This window comes from Teleopsis dalmanni, chromosome X (genome assembly GCF_002237135.1).
Source record: "Teleopsis dalmanni isolate 2A chromosome X, ASM223713v2, whole genome shotgun sequence".
In the NCBI taxonomy this organism is placed as follows: domain Eukaryota; kingdom Metazoa; phylum Arthropoda; class Insecta; order Diptera; family Diopsidae; genus Teleopsis; species Teleopsis dalmanni.
This window is the reverse complement of record NC_051848.1, coordinates 69,294,892-69,308,135: the sequence shown is the minus strand read 5'-3', so window position 1 is coordinate 69,308,135 and position 13,244 is coordinate 69,294,892.

The window sequence follows — 13,244 nt, the reverse complement described above, 5'->3', positions numbered from 1 at the left end:
GTTTAATTTTTTAGAGTTATTACATATTACAGAGATTCTTCTTATTTTTTTTTTCAGAATAGTTGCAAAACCATGCAATCGACTTTGTAACTGCTACTTTAACACAAGGCATTAAATTTTACCACCCTGTTATATTAACAGATAATAATATGTATTACATTTTTGGGAAGTGCTGGATATTTTATTGTGGAGCAAGTTACTTAGCTAGCTAGTTGTGGTAAAGGGAGGAACGAATTCTCCTCAATTAGCTAAGAAAGCCGTTTTGAAACCACAACTCCTCGTAATAATGGCTAGAAACGAAAAGGTCAAGCTAGAACCAGCCAAGTGATTTTATAATGGCAAGAGTCTGACCACTGATAATGCTGGAGATAACGCCGAGTTTGTCAATGAAGGGGACCCACAAAAACTTAAGCCCAGTTCTGACCAAACCTGAACATAGACACAGAGCAAAGTATGAAAAAAAATCTAAATTAACATTGAAATCTATAAAATGAAATTGAACACGTTATAGAAGCTTGTATTATCATAAGTGAGAAACCTGAATATTTTACAATATATAACCTCGTATAGAAATGCTGGAATTCTTTTAAGAAAAATTAAAAATATACTCAATGTGAAAAGAACTCTTGTAGTAAACTTATTGGAAGTTCGTCAATAGTCAACTCTAAAGGACGATTTTACCTTATAATTACTTTTAATTACTTTGATTTCAAAAAAAACTATCAATAGTTATTTCCAATATACTACAACACTATACTTATTTAATAATAATGAATTTTGTTATGTGATATTTTTATTTCCTCAAAACAGAGAGACCACACTTTTTTATAATCAGGCCTATTCTGAATCGCAAGGGAATGCGAGTTTGTTCGCTGTTCCCAATTCCCCTATTCTGAATAAATTTGGTATGTTCCCTGTTCCCAATTCCCCTATTCTGAATCGCATGCGAATGTGAGTTTTTTCCTAATTTTGCACAAATTCTCTCGCTACCAAATTGTTGGGGAGACAAGTTAAAAAAGTATAAAAAATAGTTTAATTTAATATAAAAGTAACTGAAAATGATCAGATTTTTGAATATATTTTAATAAAATTATTATTATAATAAAATTATTACAATTAATTTAATATTTTCAAAGTTTTATTTTTTGATTAGTTTTCCGAATATATTTTAATAAATTTAATATAACAAAATTTTCATTTAATATATTTTATTAAAATTATTATTTTAATAAAAGTATAACAAATTTGAAATATTTAAATTTTTATTTATTTATTTTATTCACACGGGTTTTTTCCACTAATTAAAGTGTTAACTATTGTTTTTAAAACAATAGAAAAATGAAAGGAAACCAAATTCTGAAATAAGTGGATTCCTAGAATAAGTTAAAATAAGTTAAAACTGCAATTATGTTCAGGTAAAACATTGCTTCTTTTTTATTGTAAGATCTTTATAGGTATAAACTAGTATTAGTTCATTAATTTAAGCATGAAGGACATTTCTATCCTAATTATATAAAAAAAGTAAATTATAATTTACGCAAATTTTGTATAAAAGCAGTGAATGTTTGAAAATAAAGACATTGCAGAATTGATATCATAACGTAAGGTTGTTTTTTAATTAGTTTAAAAAAGAGTTAAAAATTTAGAATTTAGCATTTGGTTTATTTTGCTCATGCATAATTCCTTTCATATATTTATTTTACTCATTAAAATAAAAGTTTCTAATTGTTTATTATTTACTCATAAAATAACTTATATTTATTTCCGATAATTTGTGCAGCAAACAAATAATGCGATTTTTACATTTAAATCAACATATGATACGCAATTCTTTTCTTTGTTTTGCTCATTTTCTCACTTTTCGTCATTAAAAAGTGGCATGGTTGCCAAAATTTAACAAAACAAATTTGAAATTGTTGTTGTTCACGAAACTGCTGTCTCCCTAGCGATTCAGAATAAGGGAGCTGTGTGTTCGGGAACAGCGTGCGAATAGGGAGTTTTTTCGCTGGGAGTATTCAGAATAGGCCTGAATATAACAATGCTATGTAACAATATCAATTGAAAATCTAATTTATCTAATATAGAGTAAAAAATGTTAGTTATTCTAATTGCTACATTTAGTAAAGGTCATTAAATATTTATTTAATAAACGGACAATTTCAGAATTATTATTTATTGTAGAACTTGTCTCTTGAAACTATTAAAAATTGTTATGAATTTTTTAATTAATGAAAATTTTCAGTAAAATTATTTTATTTGCATTAAGAAAATTGGACAAATTTGTAACTTATTGGTGTAATTTTCATATATTAATTTGTAAGATATCAATTACACTGACTTCAAGAACATACAAGTATGTATACCTATAAAAACGCACAAATAGTAGTATAATTGCAATTAAAATTCTAATACTAAGCTTGGATATTAAAGAAACATTAACTTACGGTACAGTACTTCAAACTGGTAAATAAAATAAATTTCTCAAGAAATATGTATGAATATCAAAATGATAATTTAATAATAATTTGCTCGTATTAAGTTATAGATATTAATCCACTCTTTTCTCTTTGAATGGTATGTATAAGTCGTTACTAATTAACTATTTAAATAAAATATTAGTAATACTTAACTCCCATAATGTCGATTATAAAATTAATGTTTATGCAAAAATAAATTATTAAATGACATAAAAAATAAGATTTTTTTATCAATTTTTGGGTCAAGATTAATCTCAATATTTTGGTTAATCGTACAGTACCCTGTCTAGCAAACAATACTCTAACTACCAAATACTGGATTTGTAAGCGGATATCAGCATGAGGAAAATGACAAGTCCGGATTAAAAAAAAAGGAAATCTGGCCATTTAGATTTAGGTTTGGTCATATGATCGGAAAAAAAAATTATTGCCACGCATCCTTTAAATACGCAGAAAAATGATCAAACTCATTATGTTGAAACCGCCGAAACGTATTAGGTATGTTAGCATGAAATACTCAATAAATATTCTTGCGATGTAAAAAATGGTAAAAGTTAATAGTAGACATATTGATCAGTAATACATTTAGCAATACCGAAAATAAGTCAGAACAAATCAAAGACGGCTTTATTAAGAGTAAGTATATATACAGCACCGTTACCGGTTTTGAATCAATGAAGAACAGCATGTAATAACTAAGAAGAAGATAAAAAAATAATATCATCATATGTGCTAACACACCTACCAAAGATAGTGAAGACCGAGTATAAATTGATTTTTATTAAGTTTTTTACGAACCCCACTAATTGCTATGTGTGACGTATTTACCGTCTATCTAGTTGAAACGTCCACTCATAACGTTATATACAACATTATTTGTACACTGTTTCAAAGTACTTTCCAAAACTTTCCACATTTTTTGTGGTAGACATTCCAATTAGCATTGAAACAGTAGTCCACAATATCAAGCAGATAACTAAAATGGGTTGCTGTGGTCGATGGATATCCGTACTATTACAAAAAGTGGTGTCCGACTTCGCCTGTCTAAATTTTTTGATTAACTTTTCTCATCAGAAATAATATTTAAAAATTGAACATGTTCGTACAAATGCTATAGTTCCTTTAACCTCTCAAAATCAGTTTCTTTGCTTAACATTGATTAAATCTTATCTTTTTCAAAATTTATGGGCATTCATTCGATCCCATTTTGCATATTCTCTACATTTTTGCATGGTCGTCTTTGATGGTAAATAAACTCGTAAACAAAAAAAGTAGACTCTGAAAAGGCATTCTAATCGGTTATATAACGTATTTATTGAGTTGAAATCAAGCAATATGCAACATTCTTCTTGATTCTATTCTCTATGACTTCTGATTATTTGCCAAACTAAAATTGACGATGAGAAGTTAAACTAGAAACGACTGCCGTGTCTACGTCCCGGAATCACTTGTCACCAGCGACGACTAAGGGCCGTTCGACACCTCCCAAAAGGAATTCCCAAGCAGGTTTTAGTGGGTCACAACAATAAAAGGTACTAAATTGCATTTGATATAGTTACAAATTTAAAAGCTTTAGCTGTAGTAAGTCTGTGGAAGGTGATTTTTATTGATATTATAAAAATATTAATTTATTCATTTCGTCACAGAACCTAATCCAAGTATGGTGATGACTTCTTATGTGTGGTGGTGGGAAAAAGGGGCAAAATTTTGATGTAGACAAAGTTTACGAAGATTATTTCTACACTTTTACGTATTTTTGTATAGAAACTAAAAATCAGCAGCAGTGCCGAAAGAATATGAAGGCAGAAAATATATAACAAATAAAATATTCATTTGAAAAAATATCAAGAAGTATTGCTTGTAGTTTAATTACAGATAATAACGATAAGTAATTTCTTAAAAGGTTTATCTAATCTACAGTGGAAGACAAAACAACTATTTGTCTTCCACTGTGGCTTGGATCTTGTCTATTAGAACTTTAGATATTCGAAGCACTTTTATCGAAGATGCACTTTTGTTTTAAACACACCGACCACTATCATATCATTTTGCTATACTGCTAATTTCACCATAATGTGTTTCTCGACACGAAATATTTATGCACATTGAGGTGTTCGAGGTCTTCCACAATGGTTACTTGTGATTCTTCGCTCAAATAACATGATACCACAAAACAAAGCTTGAAATCTATTTCTGATGAAATATATCATAGAAAATTGAGGAGCATATAAGACCACACTCTAATAATAGAATCTCTCGTAAACTCTAGAAAACAAATAATTAATGTTCGTTTAAGTTCAATTGGATCGCGCAATAGACTTAACACAAAATTGAAATAAGAAATCTACTACTTCCAGTAATCCATTCGTTGTTAATGATATATTGCCAGCGAAATTCCGAGATTGGGGAAATCAAGAAATTCATTCTATGTAACTTTAAAGCATTAAATAAATAGTATTTAAGAAAAAAAATCAACTCAATGTTATTTGCATTTTAGTTTAAAAGTTTGCTTATAAATAGATAAGATATAGGCAAACTCTTAAACCAAAATTTAATCTAGATTCTTTAATATCTTATCTATTTCTTTGCAAATGTGCCACAAAGAATGGTACACTTGTAAGAATATGATGGATAAAAGAAAGATGCCAAGTGCAAGATATTAAAACAAATACACTGTGAAAACGATAAAACAGAAACGAATTATTTTAGAGCTTTTGCAATCGGATCAATTTTTCTAAGAGAAGGGATATGTCAACATTTTTAATTACTAAAAATCTTTCATTTATTTAATTTAACTTTAATTATTTAAAAATTTTGTTATATTTTCCAAATCAGATTTGTATAATAATAAACAAATGAGATTGGACTGATTATTTATATTTATTAAATTTTTGAAAACGCAGCAGATTATATTTAAATAATTATGTAAACAACATGCATACATATGTGTATGTTTTCCATTTAAGTTGTTTTAAGTGTTTTTTTTATTTCATATCTTAATTTACTTATTTTTTAACCACAAAAAAAAAAATTTTTTTAACAATATTTTTTAATAAAATTTTTTTTAACAATATTTTTTAATAAAATTTTAGTCACACTTTTTCTGCATGTTTTACATTTGCATCAACTTTTTTCGATCACCATAATTTTTTCAAATCAAATATATTTCTGTGATATTAAAAATGTCTTATAAGATTTTCTTTTTTTCGTAATACCGTATTCCGCACTAATTTCGTAACCCAAAAAGAACAAAGTTGTCAAATGAAAACATCTGAGGAAATATCTTCCTTGACCGCATTAGAAGACACTAACTAAAATGAAATTATCACAGAAAAACGTCAGTCTTCGGTACACACTTTTTTCATCTCATCTGTTGATCAACAAAGTTCTGTTAAAAAAATCTCTGGTACAACAACAAGTACCAGAAATAATTCTCCAAACAGCAAAGCATATGACAGCAACGTCACCCACCCACAGATTTTTGGTATGACAACAAACCAAAGAGAATCGCAACAAAAGTGCTGTTATCATTTTTTCATATATATGTTTATAATTTGTTGTTGTTGATAATTATTAAGATTATGCAAAATGACATTTTTAGAAATAAAAAAAAACACTCAAAAAAAAATATGTGTATTTTTATTTTTTATATATATATATATTTTGAACATTATATGGTAGAAAAATATTTTATTAACAGAGGGGAAAAAAGTTTTGTAGAGTAGGAGAATGGAAAATCATTCTTCCTTTAGCTCTCTCAAATAAAAGTCAGGTTTGTTATGATTCCGATTCTATAATCATTCCAACTATAAGTTATAGCTGTATTTATTGAATTGATAGAACTCATTTATTATAATATATTAAAGTGATTTATATATAGTATCAAAAAGTTCTAAATGCATTACTAGTATAATTTTGCTTATATATTTTTAATAATTGAAAACATTCATTTCCAACAATAGCTTTTAGGTATGAAAAGGTTAAAATTAAATCAAAAAAGAATATAATCAGAAACCATGCTTAATTTAATATATCATTGCTATTACTAATAGTTGCAACGTGCCTGGATATACTTAAATAATAAAATTTTGAATTTATTTATCGACCAGTTTTTTTATAATGGTTTTCATACATATATTTTTTTTATCCGACTATAGGCCACTTTTTGTTAAATAATTCAACGTTTGTTCAATATTTTTTATTATATTCTATATTTGGACTCTCCTTGAGAGTCATCACCAGGATCACGATCTAACATAAATTAATATTACTAAAACTATGTCTACGTCAATAGAATAAAGAGAATGACGTAGATATAGTTTTAGTAACATTAATTTATGTTATATTATGATCTTAATAATGACTCTCAGGGAGAGTCGAAATATGGAATATAATAAAAAATATTTAAAAAACGCTGAATTATTTAACAAAAAGTGACCTATAGCGGGATAAAAAAATATATAAAAACCTAATGCTCAACCATTTTTACGGTGATTGAAAATTTAGTTAAAACAATTTTGTGATATCATTTTTTGGAAAAACTCATATATACGAAATTTCAACTTTCAACTTTTAATTAATATATCTTACACAAAAAATTACACCAAGATTAATCACAAAAACTCAAACCAGTGGTATCCAGTGCCAATAAGATTAAGAACTACATATAATTCAGGTTCTTCCAGATACAATGTACAGAAGAACGAAAAAACCTACAGAGTTTTAAAGTCATTTACTTCCAATTTAAACAAGTTCTATTACTCGGTTCTTTTAACTACTCTAAGTTAAAGTCTGTTAACATATCCACTCATTGTCTGAGTTAATATTTGTGTCGCAAAGATCCAAACAAATATTGAAACTCTTCTGAGTTTTAACTAAAGATACTTTATAACAAATACTGTAAAAATCACTATTCTTAAATCTGTTTATTCTGTGTTCAATCTAAAGCAATTAGAATCATTAATTTTTATTTCTTTCAAATTTATTAAAATTGTAATATACCACACCTCTGAAAAAATATATTAATATAACTTATTAATAAGTAACCTAATTAGATATGTATATATAGGTATATACAATACAATTTATAAACTAGAATCATACATCAATAAAATCCTTGTATTATAACTATAGCTGTCTGAAAGATTCTCAAATAGTTGTAAAAATAACATAAGAAATAAAAACCTTCCTACAGAAGAAAGTTAGTCTAATTGTCTGTTTAACTATCAAGCAATTTTAATATGAAATATACTAAGAAGTTAAGCTATTATCTGTGACCGAAGAGATAAACATATAATGATAAATTTGTAATCCCCAATTTGATTCCACTGACAAATTTGAATATGACCAATCAAAAATAAGAACATGAAATATACTATTATGTATACCCTTTATCTGAAAAGAGCCAAACAATTAGTGGTATAATAAATATTCCACAATTTTAACTGCAGATATATCAGTAGAAAATTTTGATAGAAATTAAAAAAAATCTAGTCAATCCAATTGAATATCCTTCTATCAAACAATGTACTTTGATAACAGACGTAAGTAGATAGATACTAATCCATTATACTCGTTGACATTTTTTTTCCATTATTATAGTGCTGAACACTCCGAATTCCTTGTAGAAACTTACATGCTGGATAATGAATGAATACTATTTGGAAGTCATAACGTATTTATGCGAGAATATCTTTTTTTGAGAGACAATTAAGGGATCTAGCATCACTACCATTTGGCATCGTAAAAAATTATCGTTGTGCATTGGTTGTGAAAAAATGTAATAAATGTAATTAATGAATAAATATGAATGTTATCTACCAAACACCATATTCACCTGACCTGATCCCGTATAGCTTTTTCATATACCCGTGTATTTTAAAACTGAAATTACAACTTCGAAAAAAGTGTTCCGGTCTTCAAATGCATTAGAAACATTTCATTTAGATCGATCATTTTCTTTTGTACCATCAATAATTCTGGATTCAATGTGGAGGGTTGGGCGATTGAAATGTTACCTATTCAAGCAACCAAATTACAAAAATTTGTGAAAATGATCAAAACTTCAGAATCCATTCACTATAGCTCGTTGTGGATGAAGGCCACCCTTTATCTTGACTTTGGCCCTCTAACGTTTAAAACATGAGTTGCATGCTTCATAAATGTGATCTTCCGGAATTTTAGCCCATTCTTTAACAATGGCTTTCTTTAGCGCATCTATGCACACATATTTTTTAGTTTTCACTTTCCTCTTCGTCTCACCAAAATGGCCAAGATGCAATAGTTCATCAAATTTGCATTTGGCGAATTCGAAAGCCATTGCGTGGACGAAATGAAGGCGATACATTCAGTTAACTACAGTATATCATTTTGAGAGTTTATAAACTGCTCAATGTGAAAATTCTATTCACTTTGAGGTGTTTGAGATCGCGAACAATATCTAGTTCTGATTGTGATTTCAATTACACCATTACGTTTGAATTCCATTTCGAATAAATTTTATTCTATAAAACGTAGATGCAAATGCTTGTGGTATCTTGTAAACAATATAAACAGCTGTTATATATATGAATTTCACGTAGTGGACAAATCGGTTTGACAGTATACCTGGTATAGTTGGTAACACTTCAATCGCCTAACCCTGTATGTCCACGTGGAAAGTTTTGCAAAATTTATAGCTACAAAATTGAGTAATTAATAAACATTAGGTAAAATACAGTATTGCATTATTTTAATGAATTCGCTCATTCCTATTACAAACATACTGAAACACAGACAACAAGAGTTTAAGGCATTTTCACAAGTAATTAAGTAGAAAGTATTTGTATGATTCATCTATTTATCAAATGTATAGTGTGGAAATGTTGCAGTAAATTTTACAAATCAAACTATAAATTAAGACTGGATTTATGAATTTGATTTGACCTCATTACTGACGTTGAAATATGAAATTAAAGTAATTACAAAGTGAAACATTAAACACTGAAAGTAATTTATTTCACCTGTTTGGCATTAGTTTAACACCAATGACATATTAATAATAGTGAATATATTAAATGATGATTATACCTATACAAACCTCAATCAAACTTCAATAACTTAATCTTTATCTGCATTGAATAATTTATACACATATTCAAAGAATCTTAATATTACATATGCTTCCTATAGTTCAATTCTTATTTTTCAATCCATAATGTTTCATTAAAAAAACAATATTTAATACACAAAACTTTGATAATAATAAGATATAAAATAAAATAAATATTAAAAATAAAAAATTTTTACAGATCTAATACATCTATGTGGTCTCCCTAGACAGTGTGCTAATGTATGCAGCGAAGCATCATGCTCAGACTCTGAGTAAGATACTGACAATCACTAAAATCTATGAACATTCATTCATTGTTCATTATGACATCATAATGAATATCTGCTATAAAAAAAAAGCAAAACCGGATGTAGAATAAATACGTGCTTTGCGGAGAATCCCATCCCTTAACCGAGTATTACACATCATACTTGGTGCTACAACTTGATCGTTTGCTATTATACATCATGTACTGTCGATATTATTTTGAACATTCCTTAGCAAAAAAAAACAGATATAAATATACCACAAAATAAAATCTTGCGTGCATTTAAACGATGTTCTCGCTTTTATCCCTTAAAATAAAATGAAATTTGCATGCAAGCCGACGAAAATCCGATCGTATACGAAGCAACACGAGTCACTTGGACGAAAAATCAAAATATTTTGATTTCCATCATTCTGCTCATCATTCTTGCAAATATTGTTATTATACATAAGACATGGCACCAATTTCGCATTTACAGCACCAAGTTGTAGCAACAATTATAAAGTGTAATACCCACTTTACAGCATAAATGTGATGCTACACAGTCATCACAGATCCAACATATCAGTGCTGTCTTTAAGATATAGGCAACTTAGAACATTTTTTCTGGTGCTGTTTAGCATTTGCAAGAACGAAGCTACGACTGTTGGGTTATAATGCGCTAAGCATAAACAATATTCACAGTTGCCGGACACAAGAATGATACAATAAAAACACACATTTACTGGATCAAAATCATATTTTGCATAACCTACCTTTAAGTGAATCAATTGGCAGACCTGCCTCAGTCCATTATTCGATCTATTTGGATCGAATATTAAAGTAAACTAACAACTGCAAAGCCAATACATAACAATCGTATAACAGTCGTCCATGTTGCATAACAATTTTTTAATACACCTATTTGTTTCTGTAACGGTATTTAGTCTTTCACTTCAAACAATTTCCGGTTTTGATATACTTAATATCAGAATCCAAATAAACAATTGAAAAGAACTATAATATGCAAAGTGCAACATCAATAAGCACTAAAATATTACATGAACTTTCGTTCAATTTTGGATCTAAAAATAAAAATATAAGAATTAATACGTATACATAAGTTATATCAAATTATAATACACAATTTCATAAGGAAGATCTGATTGTCAGTGTTGTTGGTAAACTCTTTTATTATATTGTCGTACCCACCGCCGATATAAAGAATGATAATCACACAAATAATATAACAAATAAAAATATATATTACTGAAAAAAATTCTAGATTAAAGAATAGATTGAAATGGCGGCCTGGGTTCGGATTTTTTCAATACTATATATATACTTAATTTGTAATTATAATTAATCATCACTTGAACACAAACAATGGCTAGTTGTATTTCAATAGATATACGCTATTCATAGACCAGATCAGGAAAACTACTAAAAATGAGGTAAAGACCGCAGTGATCAGTACAGCGATAATATTGAAGAAGGAATGATTCTTTCATTTTAAAATAGAAGCCGTTTTGACTTGTTTATAAACTTGACTACGTCTCTAATTTGAAAGAAAGGCTGCTGTATGCTGTCAGAAAGAAAGCCACCAAAAATTTTCAAATCTTCTGATGACCAAAGAAGAGTAACCAGCAGTTTTGTACTTCTCTGCAGAAGTACGACAAAAATCGTTTTAGTATAAATAATCTATGAAGAAAAGAAAAAATTTTATTGCTTTAACATATGTTCTTCAAATAAATACGTTAACTTAGAATGATACAATATATCTTTTTGAAAACGATTTATAAAGACTTAATGGTATATGCATATATGTACGTATTCTTACTCGATTGACTTGTGTGTTCCAAGTACTATGTATAGGTATATAAAAACCAGAACTAGGGAGCCACTTATGTTGAACAGAAGTGGCATCCGACTTGTCACAGGGTTTCTTACTGCGCATTGCGGAGTTAAAAAGCATCTATCGAACATAGGTATTACTAGAGACGATAGCTGCACTTTGTTGCGAAGAAGAGGAAACAGAAGAACACATTTTGTGTAGCTGTGATAGTCTCGCCAGACTCAGGATTCGGTACTTATCCACTGCTTATTCACTTATAACGGAATTAGGCAACATCTCTCCAATGGACATAATTGCATTTTTAACTGCTACTTGCCTATGGAACTAAAGTGGATAAGGCACAATAATCCTCAAAGGATGCAGTGACGTGATGACAAGTACCCAACCCGTTCTAAAATCTAAATCTAGTCTCATCTCATCTAATGTATAAATTTAATTAAGCTGTTATCAAATAATTTAAACGAAAATTAAAAACTATATAATTAAACAGTTATGTTAAATATTTATAATATATTAAATATAATAACATATTTCAATTTATAGCATGTGTATATACCTATTATACAATATTAATATTGAATTGCATAATATTCTTAAGTGACTGACACATTCTTAATTTAATTTTTATTCATCAAATACATTCAGTATACGTAATATTTATATTGGAAATGCAAGTATTTTCTGGAAACTATAATTTCATATTTTCAATAAATTATTTGTAATTGAAGTTAATTTAAACAAATGAAAGGAAATTAACTCTATACGTTAGTCTACTGAATCTTAAACCTTTCATTTCAGTTTGTAAGCCAAGTAACAATTAAATACTCTATACGAAAATGTAATTAAAAAATAATATAATTGATGTAATTTGAATCATATATACATTAAAAATAAATTAATAACCCGTTATCATATGTACATTGTTATTTAATCGAAAAATTTGATTAAGTCAGGTATAGAAATACTATATAGGACTACAATTACACGTTCTGTGGTTGCAATTATAATAACACTTAATTTAAATAACACATACCTACTATTGAAATGGAGGAGGAGAATTCTTAATAATTTCTGGACAATGTTGTTGTTCCAAATATTGGCATAGAGCAGAAAATACATTCAAATGAACAGAATGTTCAATTAGCAATAAAAAATTATTGATAATAAGCCAGTATAAATGATAATATCGATGCTTTAATTAATACCTTAACAAATTTTATCTCGGCTACACGATTTACTTAGCATATACAACATATACAACAAAAACTAATCCATTAACTAACTAACTCAGTAAATGGTCCTTCAACAATACTTTTTTTAAAATTTAATAGATAATCCATACTGAATATGTGTGCTAAATAAACTTTGTTTCAATTTTAAAGAAAGTCCAAAATTTAAGGCAATTAGGACATTAACAGGTCAATTCTGACAAAGATCGTTAAATGTATTTCGAAAGATCTTTGTAAGATCGACCGGAAGACCATTTATAGAATTTTAGCTGTTCTGGCATAAAAGTCTTTTAAGTTAATTTTTATCGTTTGTAATTTGTAGTCGAAACCTGTATTCTTCTATTTC